Source organism: Paralichthys olivaceus, chromosome 4 (assembly GCF_024713975.1).
Source record: "Paralichthys olivaceus isolate ysfri-2021 chromosome 4, ASM2471397v2, whole genome shotgun sequence".
In the NCBI taxonomy this organism is placed as follows: Eukaryota; Metazoa; Chordata; class Actinopteri; order Pleuronectiformes; family Paralichthyidae; genus Paralichthys; species Paralichthys olivaceus.
Window position 1 is genome coordinate 13,351,451 of NC_091096.1, and position 14,632 is coordinate 13,366,082.

At 44.0% G+C, this 14,632-nt stretch overlaps 1 protein-coding gene across 1 annotated transcript in view; it reads right to left on the bottom strand.

Moving 5' to 3' along the window:
* The window catches only part of fam222aa (family with sequence similarity 222 member Aa), a 46,794-nt gene extending 37,782 nt beyond the window's left edge, over positions 1-9,012 (bottom strand). Inside the window, exon 1 of the mRNA XM_020101081.2 lies at positions 8,091-9,012. The gene's annotated coding sequence lies outside the window, so the exon portion shown is untranslated. The remainder of the gene's footprint in view (positions 1-8,090) is intronic.
* Positions 9,013-14,632: the final 5,620 nt, after the last annotated feature.

Sequence of the window (14,632 nt, forward strand, 5' to 3'; positions counted from 1 at the left end):
CCCAACCCAACGCCGCCGCTCGCCTCACTGTCGCTCCACTGCCAGGAGGAAAAGATGGTGGAGAGGAGGAGAGGGAGTGGGGGGCTACATCAAGGAGAGACTCTCCCAGTGGGTTCTCGTCAGTTCCAGGCCATTGCACCTTGCTCGCTGGGATTTTGTTTACACACACACAAGCATGCAGACACACACACACACACTCAAACATATCCATACAGAGGCAGATGGCTATTAATGGATACGATAATGTGCTGGAGTTTTTTTGTTTTTTTGGGGCTGTTCAGTCACATGTTTTGTTTTTATGAACTGTTGTGATAATGAGAATCGCTTCAGTAACAGATCGCTGGGAGTTGGTGACAAAAAGATAACACAAAGTAACAGTCCGATACCTCTCGGAGCTTATTTAAGTGGCACAGGAGCAGATCACGTTCGATCAGAACGCAGTGATACGGTTGATGTGGTCAGTCATAATGTGCAGCCAAAAGGCCTGACACACTTCCCCGGTCTTTGGGGACGAGAAGAGAATGGCAGGCTGCCCTTGTGCGTTCAGTCTGTACAGATGTTGCCTTGGAGAGCGGCTGACTGGCTGGCTGCGGTGACAGCTGGACAGCTGTTCCTATAGATGCAGCCACGGAAGCATGCCATGGAGATGGGGGAGGTGGGGGGATAGCTCTGTATGCTTAGTTTATCTGTATGAAGTTCCCAGGACGTGCAAAGCTGTCACTCTTTAGTGATGGTGCATGAGCCCGGATAAGGAAAGATGGCACCGAACAGGATACGGAGAGAGAGCACAGATGGGTAAATATCAAACACGACTGACGTTATTTAAAGAAGCTCCAATAACAAAACAGATTTTCTGTAAACTGTAATTTGTCAATCCAAAAGTGAGCAGTCTAATGCAATAACCAACTGGCTACACTGGCAGGAGTCAAAACATTTAATTTGATCTGTGAGCTCTGTGACTTTTTATCAGCAAAACAAATAAAAGTTTAATATGAACTTCAGAGGGAATTTCAAGTTAATTTTTTACTTCTTCTTTGAAAAAAAAGGAGGGGTATGGGTTGTCTATTTTCAAAAGCAGAGAGGATAATTGGCTGAGAGTTAAAACCACTCTGGACTTTGTGCCAACATCAGTGACTGCTGGTGATGAAAGGCAGTTTAAATTGGGGTCATGTTCTGATATCATACTTTTATTCTGCCACTTAAAAACACAGTTGCCTAAAATTATAGAGACCTGCAGGAGAAGGGTGTGATTAAAGACAGCGTATAGATTAACGTCTTAACTCAGGGATGAGATTTGGAATTAGAAAAAAAAGGAACTGCTGGGAAAAAAATGAATTTAAATGTTGGAAAACACTCAGCTGTATGAAATGTTTTCACCTGCTGAATAAACACGCAGCAAATCATGAGTTAAACAGCTTGGATTGACGCCAGTCACTTCTGCCAAAACGCTCATTTTTCCTAAGCGAGCCAGGCTATTCATTATGCCACAAAAGGTCAGCAATTTGTTCAACTCAATAAAAATGTTAATAAAACTAAGAGCTCACAAAATCAAGCACTCAAAGGCTCTGCTTCACCCCAACATAAAGTGAATATGTGAAAGTGTGTGCATGTGTGGCTGCGTCTCTTTAAGCATGATGTTGCCACTGCAGCGTGACGTAGGTCAAAGGTTGTACAGCAGCAGCTATCGAGCAGGAAATATAGCTTTGGCCTGGTCGTAATCCCGGTCAAACTCCAACAACTGCTCAACGCAAAGCAGATATACACACATGCTGACAGACACACACACACACACACATGCACAGTTCTGTAACCTACAATAACCTGGACTTTGCACCCCCGCATCAAAATCTCCAATTCCAGCTCGTACCCTCAACCCACTCCTCTTAATAAATGAAAAGACCCATTAGGCAGATTTCAAAGGCCGCCAGTGAGCTTATAATTACGTACAAAGTCTTTTAGAGGAAAAAAGTGATTACTCTGGATGCAAGTCTGGAAATAGGTGGGGGTGGGTTATTGCTAAGCAACCAGTCATTATCCTCCAGACTGGAGCACGGTGACCGGCCATCCGTCTAACTCCGGTGGCTCGCCTGGCTCCTGTGCAAAACCCCCCCCTCCCTCCTTCCCCTCCGCCACTCTCTCTCCCCTATTCCTCGCTCTGCCTCTCTGCCGTCTCCCCGTCCAAATACAAACAGAGATAAAGAACGCTGCAATCGCTCTTGACACACAAATAGGTTAACACAATAAAGCCGGCTTTGCCTGGCTCACTCGAGGGAGGAAAGCAATTCCAGCAGCAGGCAGGAGGTAATAAAACAGGGCTAGGAGTGTGTGTGTGTTTGAGTGTGTGAGCGTGTGTGTGTATGTGTGTGTGTGTGTGTGTGTGTCCATACATGTCCTCATGTCAGTCTTCCTATGTTTTTGTATGTGAGTGGAGGCAGGCGCACAGAAGCTCTTTGGCCTCGGGGCCTAATATCCCACGGATTTTCAACCTTTCCTTGACACAAATAATAACAGGCAGGAAAATGACGGAAATTCCAGGCTACTCCTCCATTTGGATTAAGGAAATGGTGGCTTTACATTAATAATATAGCTGACCCGCACCCTACACATACACATAAACATTTCCCTATGGGTCACATGACGACAGGCTCTCTTGTAAACGGTCTACAGCGTGGTTAAAATTCAACAAGTCAATTTAATGAGTTTTATCTGTGCACACCTCAGCTTACGCTCCCTGATGCGGCTGCCAGTCCCCGCAATAAATGATAAAAATCTCCAGAGTTATATTAAATCGTGTTGCATTCACGCTGAACTCAGGAAAATGGCAAAGTGGCTTCTGCAATTACAATCCGGACCAGACAACATTGTTTTCTCCAGTCAGTGGAAATTTCATTACCTTATACAGCAACTGCCTCAGAATTAGGAAATAGCGTCTTTTTGTCAGAGACACAAACCGTCTGTGGGAGGTGTGACACCCTGCGAGTCTTATCCGTTTTCCAACAATATGCAGCCACTGCCAGTCACAGTCCAGATGCTGGTCAGCATAATGTGCAGTGTTATTCAGCGAGAAAGTGAATGGAGAAAATAGCAGTCAATAGCTAATTCCTGGATTGACTGTAGTGTAATCAAACGCATTGAACCTTGATACATCCATGGAGCTAACGTATCTCTCCTCAGGCTATTATAGACTGATGACGTGGGTCACATGCGGCCCCATCTCTCGCATGTCAATAAACAGAGGGCGAGGCGAGAACATTTTCCTGTGGAAAGACTGAACTTTGAAGAAACCCCAATTAATGCTTCTGGGAAAGTTTGGCGTGTTTAGGTCGCACAGGATGGCCATTTGTATGTGTCAATCAATTTCCACTGCTCTTACCCGCTGTTCCTTCCACCAGGTAATCAAACAGCGCAGATGTAAAGTGGTGGCCATTGTCAACAGGGAATAAATTACCAAAGCATGAAGAGAAAACATCTTATCTGTCTGATGTATTTCCTGCTTCTGCGGAAAGCTACAAAGCCCGAGGGAGAGCAGTCAACCAAAATGCAGGGGGATGGAGATTAGGATGATGTGCAGTTCCTTGTTCCATTAAAGTTTGATCTTCCTCAATAGCCGAGGAGAATCAGATATCTCCCATTCAAGATTAAAGTACACCAGCATAGAGGGAGAGATTAATCAGAGGCCTGCATGAGATAAAAACAGCCTTGCTTCTGGCATGGAAAACAGTGGCAATAAAGAGTTCAGCTGATAATGTGAAACATGGTGAGGCACAATAGCAAATCAAACAGCATGTATGGGCCTGCAAAACAAATCAAAGCACCGACTAGACTGCGATACAGAGGCTGGAGAAGTGCAGCAGGGGCTGATCTGATAGTAACCGAGGCCTTCATTTTATTACTGGTTAAGGTTGGCGAGGGCGCACTGAGAATTTTCCCATGTTGCTCACTGTCGCCAGGCTCTCATTCCCTCTCCTCCTCCTCTCCTTGAGATCAATGGCGCTGGGGTGATTTCACAGCAGCCTGCACTGTCACCCAGAACAAATCAATGTGACCATGAGGAAGGCAAGAGCGGCATTGTTTTTAAGGAGAGCAAATTCGCTGTTGGAGAGCTTGTCAGATTTGCTTTATTCTCTTTCTTCCCCCAAGAACACTTTGGAAGGAGCATGCCTCCACTCACTTTTTTTTTGACTGCATGGGTTATGGAGCAAACTATGAACTGCGCAGCACTCAGGTTCTCCACACTTAGAGCACTCAATCGCCACACATAAACAGACAGTTTCTGCAGACTATATTTCACCTGTTAGAGAGCATTTTCAAACAAATAAGAAAAATGGACTAACCGCCGTAACCTTTCCAAATTAAAGGCTGTACATTAACCTCAAGGCCTGGTGAGATGTGACTTCCATTCAACCTGACAGAGGGCGAGGGGGGGAGAGCGAGGGAGGGGAGGTCGGAAGATTATTGCTGTCCGTCATGCACTAAGTAGCTGCAGATAACCCCGGTGAAGAGCTGCCAATGTCTGCCATCGCGGTTGATCAGATCACATGAGCAGAGCAGTGGTCAGGTAAACCTTTTACTGCAGCCAGAATAAGAGGAAATCATCTGCAGATTAACCAGCAGAGAGCCACGTGTAGCCATCATCACACACACTGCAGGGGTGCATCTGTGCAATCACATGCTTCGGAGTTTATTTTCGTGGAGCCAAACTGTATTATTATACAGTATAAGTGGAATCTCATCCAGGCATCACACCACTAAACCTGTATTCATGACCGTGTGGTGATTTAATTCATGTGCACAAGGTCAGAATCATGTGAAGAGCAGCTATTTTCATCGCATATAGAAAATAAGAAACTGAATCCATAGAATTGGCCGTGTGCCGCGAGTGACCCTGAAACATTTGTGTTTGAGTATTTGACCCCAAAGTGGTGCAAAGATCAGGTGGCCGGGGAGAAGGTGATAGCTGGTCCTCTGACACTGTCAGCACACTTAATAAGACTGAGGGGCAATGATTCTCTACTATATGCAGTTTGATGAATTGAAGCATAGAGCTAGAAATCTGAAGCATTAAATCCTGGTTGTGTTTCCTGTAAAAACGAATAAAATCAACTCCCTCTGTACAAATGATGTCAAATCTCATCAACAACACCATCTTCATTGGAAACTAAACGTCTCCTTCACTTCACTTAATTCCCACTGACTGTCTGAAGGCTGTGTTTGTTTCCCACACTCATCCGTGTGCTGCTTCTGTTTTATGTTGCTTTTTTCATGCTCTGTCTCCACATCCCGGACACTGATGTGCGAGACAAATCTCGCTGCAGGGACAAGGGTTTATACTAAATCATGTAGTATTGCAAAGTACAAGAAAGGCGTGTCATTTTTGTTTGCCTGCACATGAAAAGTGTTAAAATAAAGACGAGATAAAGAGACTTTTCCAGACATGAGACACTTTGATCAGGTACCTAATGAGCCGCTGTTGACACGGCTTTGAGAGAAAACGCTCCCGTTCGTTAAAAGTGTCCGATGAAATTTCCAAGTATAAGAATCGTGCATTTCAGAATTATTTACAGCTGCAGTCCATCTTTCTATAATTGGAGTCTGAACGGTAAATCTGTTCATTTGTGTGAATAAAAAGCAGCACATTCAGTAATAAAGTCCACAGAAGAACAGACCTGCATAGGACACTTCTGATGCGGGGGCAGATCTTCAGTAACACACACACGTACTCATACACATGTGTGTATCTACTATTTTAGTCATCTTAAGTGCCAAAATGAGTTTTGCTGCCTCTGGGTAAGTGTTGAGACAATCAAGCCATGCAGGGATTAAAAAAGATTAATACACAGTGCAGGAAATTAAACTTCAGTGACTTTAACGATATTCATGAGTCAAGCTCCCTGATTCACTTCAGGCAGGCACTTTAATAAGCAAAGAATACAGTAAGGGGCCCAAACGCTATCAATCAATCACACTGATAGGCAATTTGAGTTGCAAATTGATAAAATGCCATGCTTCTCTTAGTGTATTACTTTTGTTAATGCGATGCTAAAATATGTTCCAACTGTTGGCAGCCTGAATGAGTCCATGCGGCAGCAGGATTTTTACTTTAGTCATTAAGGTTTTTCATAATTTCATCAGTAAGGAAAGGAAGAGTAGAGTAAACAAGTGGCTGGTGTGAGCAACATTTAGGAAACACAAGTTTATGCTGGCCCCAACTTATATCTTATTGGGCCCCTGATGTGCCCCTGCCCTGTCAGCAGACGTTTTCAAAGCTAGTCACTGCCTAACAATATTACATTTTTTTGAAGTACAATGGAAATTACTCATTGTACTTGAACAATGAGTAATTTTCTAAATATCCAATGATGCTCAAAGTTATAGAGCTAAAAGTAAAACTGAATGATATAAATGTGCACCTTACTATATCAGGAATTATGCATGGATGTTGGATATATACTTGGCCCCTCAGTGTAAATTGTGGCCCCTACCTGGCTCCCAATTGAGAAAAATCATTGATCCACCTCTGAGGTTTAAACATTTTTAAGATACACTGTGGACATTTGTCAGTTTTGTCCAGAGAAAAAGGAAACATGGTGAAAGTGAGAGGAATGCAGTGAAAGAAGTCTTGAGCCTGCAGCGGGACACTTTCAAGGTCCAGTGTAGCAGAATAAAGGAAGATCTAACATCTAAGCCAGAAAATAAAGAGGCAAAACAAGAGCTACAAACTCCAAAAGGTAATTCAGTGACCTAGATATTAAAGCTTTTCTGCCGTTTCCTTCTCCCCTGCCTTGTCCAACCATCATGTTGAGTTAAGGCGAGCATTATGCTGGGGAGACTATTTGTTTAGGTGAGGAGCAGCCGCAGAGCTAATATGAGCACAATTTGCTCAGCAGGTCATAGGCGCAGAGTGGAGGAAGTAAATGAGGCAGTTCTGCCCCCTCGGGTGCAGCCCCTGCCTCATACATCACTGGATGTTTTATTCAATACAGCCAGGAAGGCTCCATGGCAGGTGCCCTGACTGTGGGGGCGCCTGCCCTGCTGCTGCTGCTGCTGCTGTAGGGGCCCGGATTACATTCAGCCAGCAGCCTGTCTGAACAGGACCGGAGCTGGTGAGGAAGATCAATTTTGAGGATGCTTGTAGTCTAATGATAAAACATTCCGTGTGCAGCTTTTTCTCTCACTGCACAGTCAGCATAAGGCGCAGGGCTCATTTAGGTGCGGTGTCAGCGATGGAGCGCTGCAAAGCAAACCACAGCACAACCCCGGAGAGGTTCAAAGTTCACTGTGGTCGGAAACAGCCCCAACTTTTATGAGCCCACACACTCGCATTTAAATAAAACATGAATTTCGCTTTTACTCGAAGATATTCCGACATGGTTGTATTTGCATTCACTTGAGATTCACAGGACACTGACAAATTGCCTCCAGAGCTCAATGCAGCATCATCAACATGTCGCCGAGCGCAAAGTGAAAAGTTTTACAGCGTTACGCACACGTCCCCGTGAATTTTACGAGTCTTCTGATAAAAGCCACTCACGATATGTAGGCGCCTAATAAAAAGAGAATGTATATCATTAACATCCGGGGTGGAAAAATCACTAATTGCAACAGACACTAAAGTCATCCTGCCCGAACTCGCACGCACATGCACAGTGACGTACGGGGGCCCGCGGAGGCGACATTCGCACCTTTTGCTCTGACTCCCCCAGTGGCACACATCCCTGTGTGTGCGGTGCCTGCGGTGCACTGCCCCTCACAATACACTTAATTGCCAGCCATACTTGAAAAGACCAGTATCACACATCAAAGCGGCTCCTGGAGCCATTCGGGAGTGGCTCCCTAACAAGTCGATTTTTACAACACTTCCTTTATTGTGGGTCACGCATGGAAACAAAGGCTTTAAATCGGAGACGTCGTTCTGTGAACAGCATCCTGCGAGAAAAAACGGAGCATTTACAAACAGTCATTATTTTCCGCTGCGCCTCCGCTTACCATCCCAAAACGATTCTGACCGCAGCCACGTTAATGGTCACAGACCGACCCGAGACATTCAACACATCTGCAGCACTCAGAGAGAAATGTAGATGAATATTTACCATAAATTGCTCCGTGGTGCAGACTAGAACTCCATGCAGATCGTAGTGTTCACTGAGCAATTGCCTGACACCTCTCCGGTCCAAATTAAAAAGGATTCATTCTGTTCTCCAAAATCCAGCAGCCGCTTCGTCGATGTCAGACGCTGATTAAGTTTATCCTCCTCCGATGGGATGCAAATATGCCGGTAACCCTGCGAATTAGATTCCACCCTCTAGCTTCTGGCATGCAAAGTTAATAAGCTTCGCCTTTTCCTCTCTCTCTCGACTCGGCTGCCAATTTTTGCCGAGTGCAAAAGCGCAGGTCGACAATTTCAGGAGCGTCCTCGGAAGGATTGCGCACCAATAAGTGCGCTTCTGGGTTTCTCGGTTTATCCTCCGGAACAGAATAAAAGGTCCTGGTTCCTCCTCTTTTATCTCCAAATAACAGAGGTGTCAGTAGAAACACTGGAGGGTCGCAAAGCTACGCAGTATTCCAAAATGCTCCGGCGTTACGCATGGGTTTAAAGTGGTCCACCCGCTCACCATGCACGACCTTATGGGAATTGTATCATGCAAATGTTAGTAATTTGTTGTTATACAGGCAATAGAGACCCTGAAACAAATCAATGCTGGGCCAAAGCAGCTGCCTGAAATATCCGAAACTGCTGCGATGCGATGTAAAAAAAAGAAATCCCGGCGATCGGGCTCTGCTCCGTCCGTCACTTTCTCCGCGGTGTCGGCAGCCTCTCTGAGCCCTTTCCCCACGATTCACACTCAGATTCCCCGCTGAGGATGTGGACTGACCCTGGCAGCAGTGCTCCGGGATGCTCTCTTTGGTGTAGTAACCAAATAAGAAATGGTTAAGAAAGGATAACGAGCTGGCTGCTGCGACCAGCTCCGGGATGCGGTCCTGCCCTTGTGCTGAGCTGCCGAGACTGACAATAACCCGGAACGCTGCAGACTGTCAGGCAGCACAGACCGCCCACCGACCAATCACTGCACTCAGGGAATAGAAACATTCCCACGGGTTGGCCAATCATCGGTAATTGAGGACTGTTTCCATAGAGATGCGTCCAAGCGTCTGAAACCACGTTGTTTATTCGCGGAAAAAGAAAGAAGCTGATCTGAATCGCGCTGGGAGGATGCAGATTGAGATCTTTAATCATTCTTTTATCCTTTAGAGCGTCTCAGCCTCTTTCTCCCCCCCCCCAGCTGCCTTGTTAAAGGTTAAAGACACCGTCCTTTAATGAGAAGACCTGGGTTAAAACCTGCAGGAGGAGAAGTGCCCTTGAGCAACACACGGAATTACACTCCAAGCTGCAGGAATTCTGCTCCTTTGCCAGCTGCTCTGCGGGGAGAAATAAAGTATAATTATGCAACCTGAATAAAATTAACGTGATTAGCATGCGGAATGAATCTACTGTTTATGAATTGGTGACTTGAATATGCTATTTAACTTAATTGGTTTGAAACTCCTATAGGACAAATATTCCATTCGTATAATAAGGCTGGCAATAATCAGTTTATAATATCAGAAGTCGGAGAGCTGGGTGATCATCAGGGAGCTACCTCAGAGACACGCAGATTTATTCAGGGATCTATTAGGATGCATTATTGGGCCATTTGTCTTAAACTATGACGGGTGCAGCGTCTATATCAACTACCTCCAATGTTAGTTTAGCAATATAGATATGTAGATGCAGGTCAGACATTATTTGTTGCCATCTATACTCACATTAAAAGCTCACATTAGAGGACAGTTGTGCTAATGATCCCCTGAGTCACCAACAGCCCTCTGTTTACTAAAAAGACACACATTTATGGAGCAAGACAAAAAGGACAAATCATTGCAGCAAGACAATCTTTGAAGAAGTATGACAGATCTGTGGCCACTTAACTCTGCAGGATTCTGTCAGTGACGCCCTCAGCTCATGTAAGTCACAGGAAATCTTGCAAAACATGTGCGCTCTTTTGCAAATGTCATTTCAACAGTGAGGAAGTGGAGGGTTCACTTTGACTGAGGCCTCCTCCTTCTTCTTCTTCTTCTTCTTCTTCTTCTTGCAAACTGTGTCCAGCGCACACAGCACACAGACCCCGCAACACACAAAAGCCGTACAAGCAATCACACATCATGGACTCTCATAATAAGCTGACGCTGGGAAGTGGGTGATGCAGCACTCAGCTTATGCCAGTGCTGATAAGAGCCTGAAAGTATTACCTCAGTCTGGCAGCTCGCTCCAAGAAATCCATCCTGAGCCAGGTCATCAATTCTGCCCTATCTGATTGCTCACCAATCCCTGGCAGCTCCATGTCGCTGTCCTGGCTTCTGCCTTTGAAATACTCTCTATGACTTGCACTTTCATACTAGTCCCTTTCACAGAAATATAGGTACAATCTGTATGTGCATGTAGGATCTTTTATGAGGCCTTGCACCAACATGACAAATAACAGTTGCTCTCAGAGAGGTAAAATTTCCAGAACAAAGGAGCGCAGGGCTTAATCAATCGCTTAAATGTATTAGCTCCCTTCACATATCCCCCACAGTGCTGCAGTGGACCTAAAGAGCATACATTAAAGTCTGTGGAGTTCAATCATATCACCTACGCCACGTGGCTGCATAGTCAATCACACAGATGAACAATTAATTGGAAAATACTCAACCAGAGCTCTGTTGTGCTCCTGCGAGGCAGGCAGGCGGGCAAATAAGCCATTTGATTAGCTGATAACCAGATGACTCAACAAACATTCAAGGCATGTTTACTGTGGTTTGATTAGAGCACGCCCAATACGCAGAAGATTGGACACAAATACTTTGTGAAAACACTCAGCTGTTCCAATCCCCAAGGCAGCGCGAGGGCACATAAAAACAATGAATTATTTATGGGGGAGACTAGCGAAATATCACAGTGGATAATTTTCTGTGGGCTATATTAAATGCAGTTTTCAAAATGATATGTCTGAGTCTGTGCATTTCCCAGGAATCATTCCCAATGACAGGATCCAGAGGCTGGAGATTGGATATGAAATCATAGCAGGGATATTTCCCTGCCAATAAAGCTCTGAGCATTTAACTGAAACACCAAAGCAAGGTTTATTCACATGGTAATTGAGCCTCCTTCTTTCTTCGTAAACATGATCAGAGGATATTTGCTTTGTCTCTGTTCAAGGTATTAGCTTTATTTCAAAATGAAAGACCTTGATATCAAGGCAAGTCTTTGGCATGTCTCATCTGAAAGAGGGTTCACAATACCAATAAATCCAGGTTCGGTTTCAGGGAAAAAAAAACCAACACTGCAGTCTCTGTTTGAATGGGGCACCTCATAAATAAAGCTCTGGTTCTCCACCTCCAGAGCGACATTAGTGACTGTCTCCAAACTGAAAGCCTGATGCTGTTACAATTTGTTCCTGAAAGTGGACTCAGTTTAATTGAGCAAAGTTTAAGTCTCCACAAACAGCAAAGTAACAGAAAAAAAAAATCAATGGCAGCAGAGGCATGGAAAAAAGAGATAGCATTGATTTATCTGCCATTGATCGGTGAGGATCGCTGCATTGTGCCCTGCGGGTGAAATGCACGCTGTCTGCCAACTGATGGGGATGAATCTGAAAAGGTGTCAAGTGGTTAGAGGACACAGAGGTGGAGGATGAGATCGGGGGCAGCCAGAGGTGGCAGGGGAGGCAGAGTAGACTGGAGAGGGAGCGAGGGCACGAAGTATCAAACAGAAGAAAGGCAGGAGACAAAAGGCTTGATAAGAGAGGATGATGTTACACGCATGACACCAGCACTATGCAGGGTTGAGTCTCTATAGTGTTCCGCTAACCGTATTTGACAGAAGCGAGAACAGATCGACATGAAAGCAGAAAGCTTAGTGAGAGAGCAAAAGGCCTGAAGCGAAAACCATCATATAAACCAAGGCATCAGTTAAAACCAAGACCTTCTCTGTGTTGTTGACAATATCAGCATTTGAATGAATGTAACTCTGCTGACCCCAGTTTTAACTGCTGTAAGCACAACAGTGTGGACCATCCTCGATTTATTCACAGTGAAGTCAAAGGCGGTTGGCTACAATAATACTGTGAGTAAGCATATATCAAATCCCACTGTTGCAAGTGCTTGACAAGACAAGCATCTTTTGCAATATTTTAAGTCTCAGCAATTGGCAAATGGATGTTTCCCCAGAGACGTTATACTGACAGCCAAATGTTGTGGAGGAGAGGGGATGCCAGGACAGAGATCAGAGGCCAGAACAGACCCAGACGAAGAAGTGTTAGTCCTGAACTTTGGACCCCCCCCCCCCCCCCCAGGGTTTGAGAAGTTGTTAAACTCACCACACAAAGGCACAAACTCCTGTCCCATTAGAGTCATTTTTGATGTAATCTCTATTAACAGATTCAGGATGTGAACATGCAGAATCTGTTGTGGGGGGGTAAGATTTTGGAGCTGGAAGACATATGGAAATGCATCATAGGCTCTCCATGCAGATGGATTTAAATAAAGAATAGCCTCAATGTGGTCTGGACATATAGGCCAGAAAATATTGCATTTGACTCCCGTGGATTCTCACTGGAATGTAAACAGCGTGCGGCGAAGTAAGTAAGAGTATTTGTCGGGATACGAACAGACTACATCAAAAGTTCCATAAATACTGGCTGTTAACACCAGAAGCAAATTCATTTTCAGATGATAAATGATTGGATCCGAGATTGTGTTGGAGGTAACATCACGCCAGAATGCAACACTGTCTTGCCAGTGTTGCATCTTACACAATACACTGAAAAAAAAACACATTCCCAAAGTTGAAATTGTTTACACACCAATGCCTGGAAGTTTCTGGTATGTCATAACATCGTGCTGGAAAGGTGCCGAGTCAATGTGTAGACAAAATAAAGAAGAAGAAGAAATTAACATCCTCCCCCAGGTAATGTTTCCGTCACTGCCAATCAGAGCCGGAGCTGAGCTCCACATCCACTGCAGAGTCATCTGACCCAGGAGTGGATGCAGATTGTTCCATTCCCATTACAGGCTAAATATCTTAGCACATGGGTATCAGTGGGTTTTTTGACCAGTGGAAAAGGAGAACAACATGTTTGCTGTCGTGACTCCAGCTGTGCAGAAACCTTCAAAAGTGAAAAGTGCATGGTTGTCTTTTAGAAACAGCAAGACCCATTTTTATCCTGTGACCTTACTATTGTGAAAACAGTGTTATTTGACTTTTTCTTTGTCGTCTATTTTTTCGTGATTTTTATTCCTTCTTTACTTTAACTTTCTGGTGTTCTTTATATGAGTGTTTGCTGTTCAAGGTGTAATTAAATGTAGTGACTGTCACTTGTTTTTTTTGAGCTTCAAAAGGACATGCTGTTCCTTTACAGTTTTGGTTGAGAGTGACTCTGTGCTTCTTAACCTTGTTTTTTTCATTCAAGGTGCAGTTCGAGCGAAGCTGACTTCACCACACTAAGATTGTCACTTGTTTATGTCTTAGAAGGCTGTTTTTTTGCGGTGTTTTGGTTCAACCCTCTGAAGCATCTGGTTTCCTGCGTGTGACCAGTCACAGACGTTTTCATGAGACAACCATGAGTTCACACAGAAAGCTGTTTGCAGACAGGTTGAGTTGAGGTTATGTTGTGAACATAAATGTTTAGGATGGATGTGCCTTTAGGTGGTGACTGTTATTTCTAATCACAGACTGAAAAAAGTCCTTAATAAACTGCTAAATGTAGCACAATGGTGTGAAATAGCAGAAGATGAGCTGGTAAGTTCTTATTATAACTATTTGAATTTGCTGCATCTAATGTGAGGAATCACATTTCAGTACAAAAACATTTTAAGACACCTTTCATAAGGTGTGTTGTGTGAGCTGCAGCTCGAATAAAAAGACATACTTACCCATATTATTGTATTTATTTAAGATATATGGATCAAAATACAGAAATTTTGTAAAACTACTCAACCTATGTTAAATATTCTGTTGACTTGTGTAATTAAATTATCCAAAATATATCCAACAATGTTCAAACCCAGAGAAATCCACAATTTTTTGAGAGGCAACCAGACGTTTTGTTTTGGTGTCATATCCACTTCACCTGTGGCTTTGTTCATCTCTGCTGTAATTTCCGCGGTAATTACACATGGCGAAGGGAAAACACATTGCTAGCCAGTTAACTGTTTTTTTACTTCCCTTTCTGTACTCGTAATGGATCACATTGTCGTTTGCTGCATATTGTGAATAAAACATTAAAACATTACCTCATCTGTGAACATGATTTGCACCTCCCATCATCCTTCACTGCTTCACGAATTCATCAAACCATAAATTTTATTATTGTTTTGATTGAGAAACCTTGCTACACCCGAAGTTATGTATAGTTAAGTTGCATTCTACAGATAAATCATATATTACACCGAATTAAAGTGTTAAAGTGTGCATTATAATCTAACAACAAAATATTGCCCCTAATATTAACAACCGATGCTGCTGTCTATCAGAGAAGTTCTGGTGATGACACGCCTACAGCGCACATTGTGTATCGATGCTGTTGTGTTCCTCTGAGCAGCAGCTGGTTCAGGC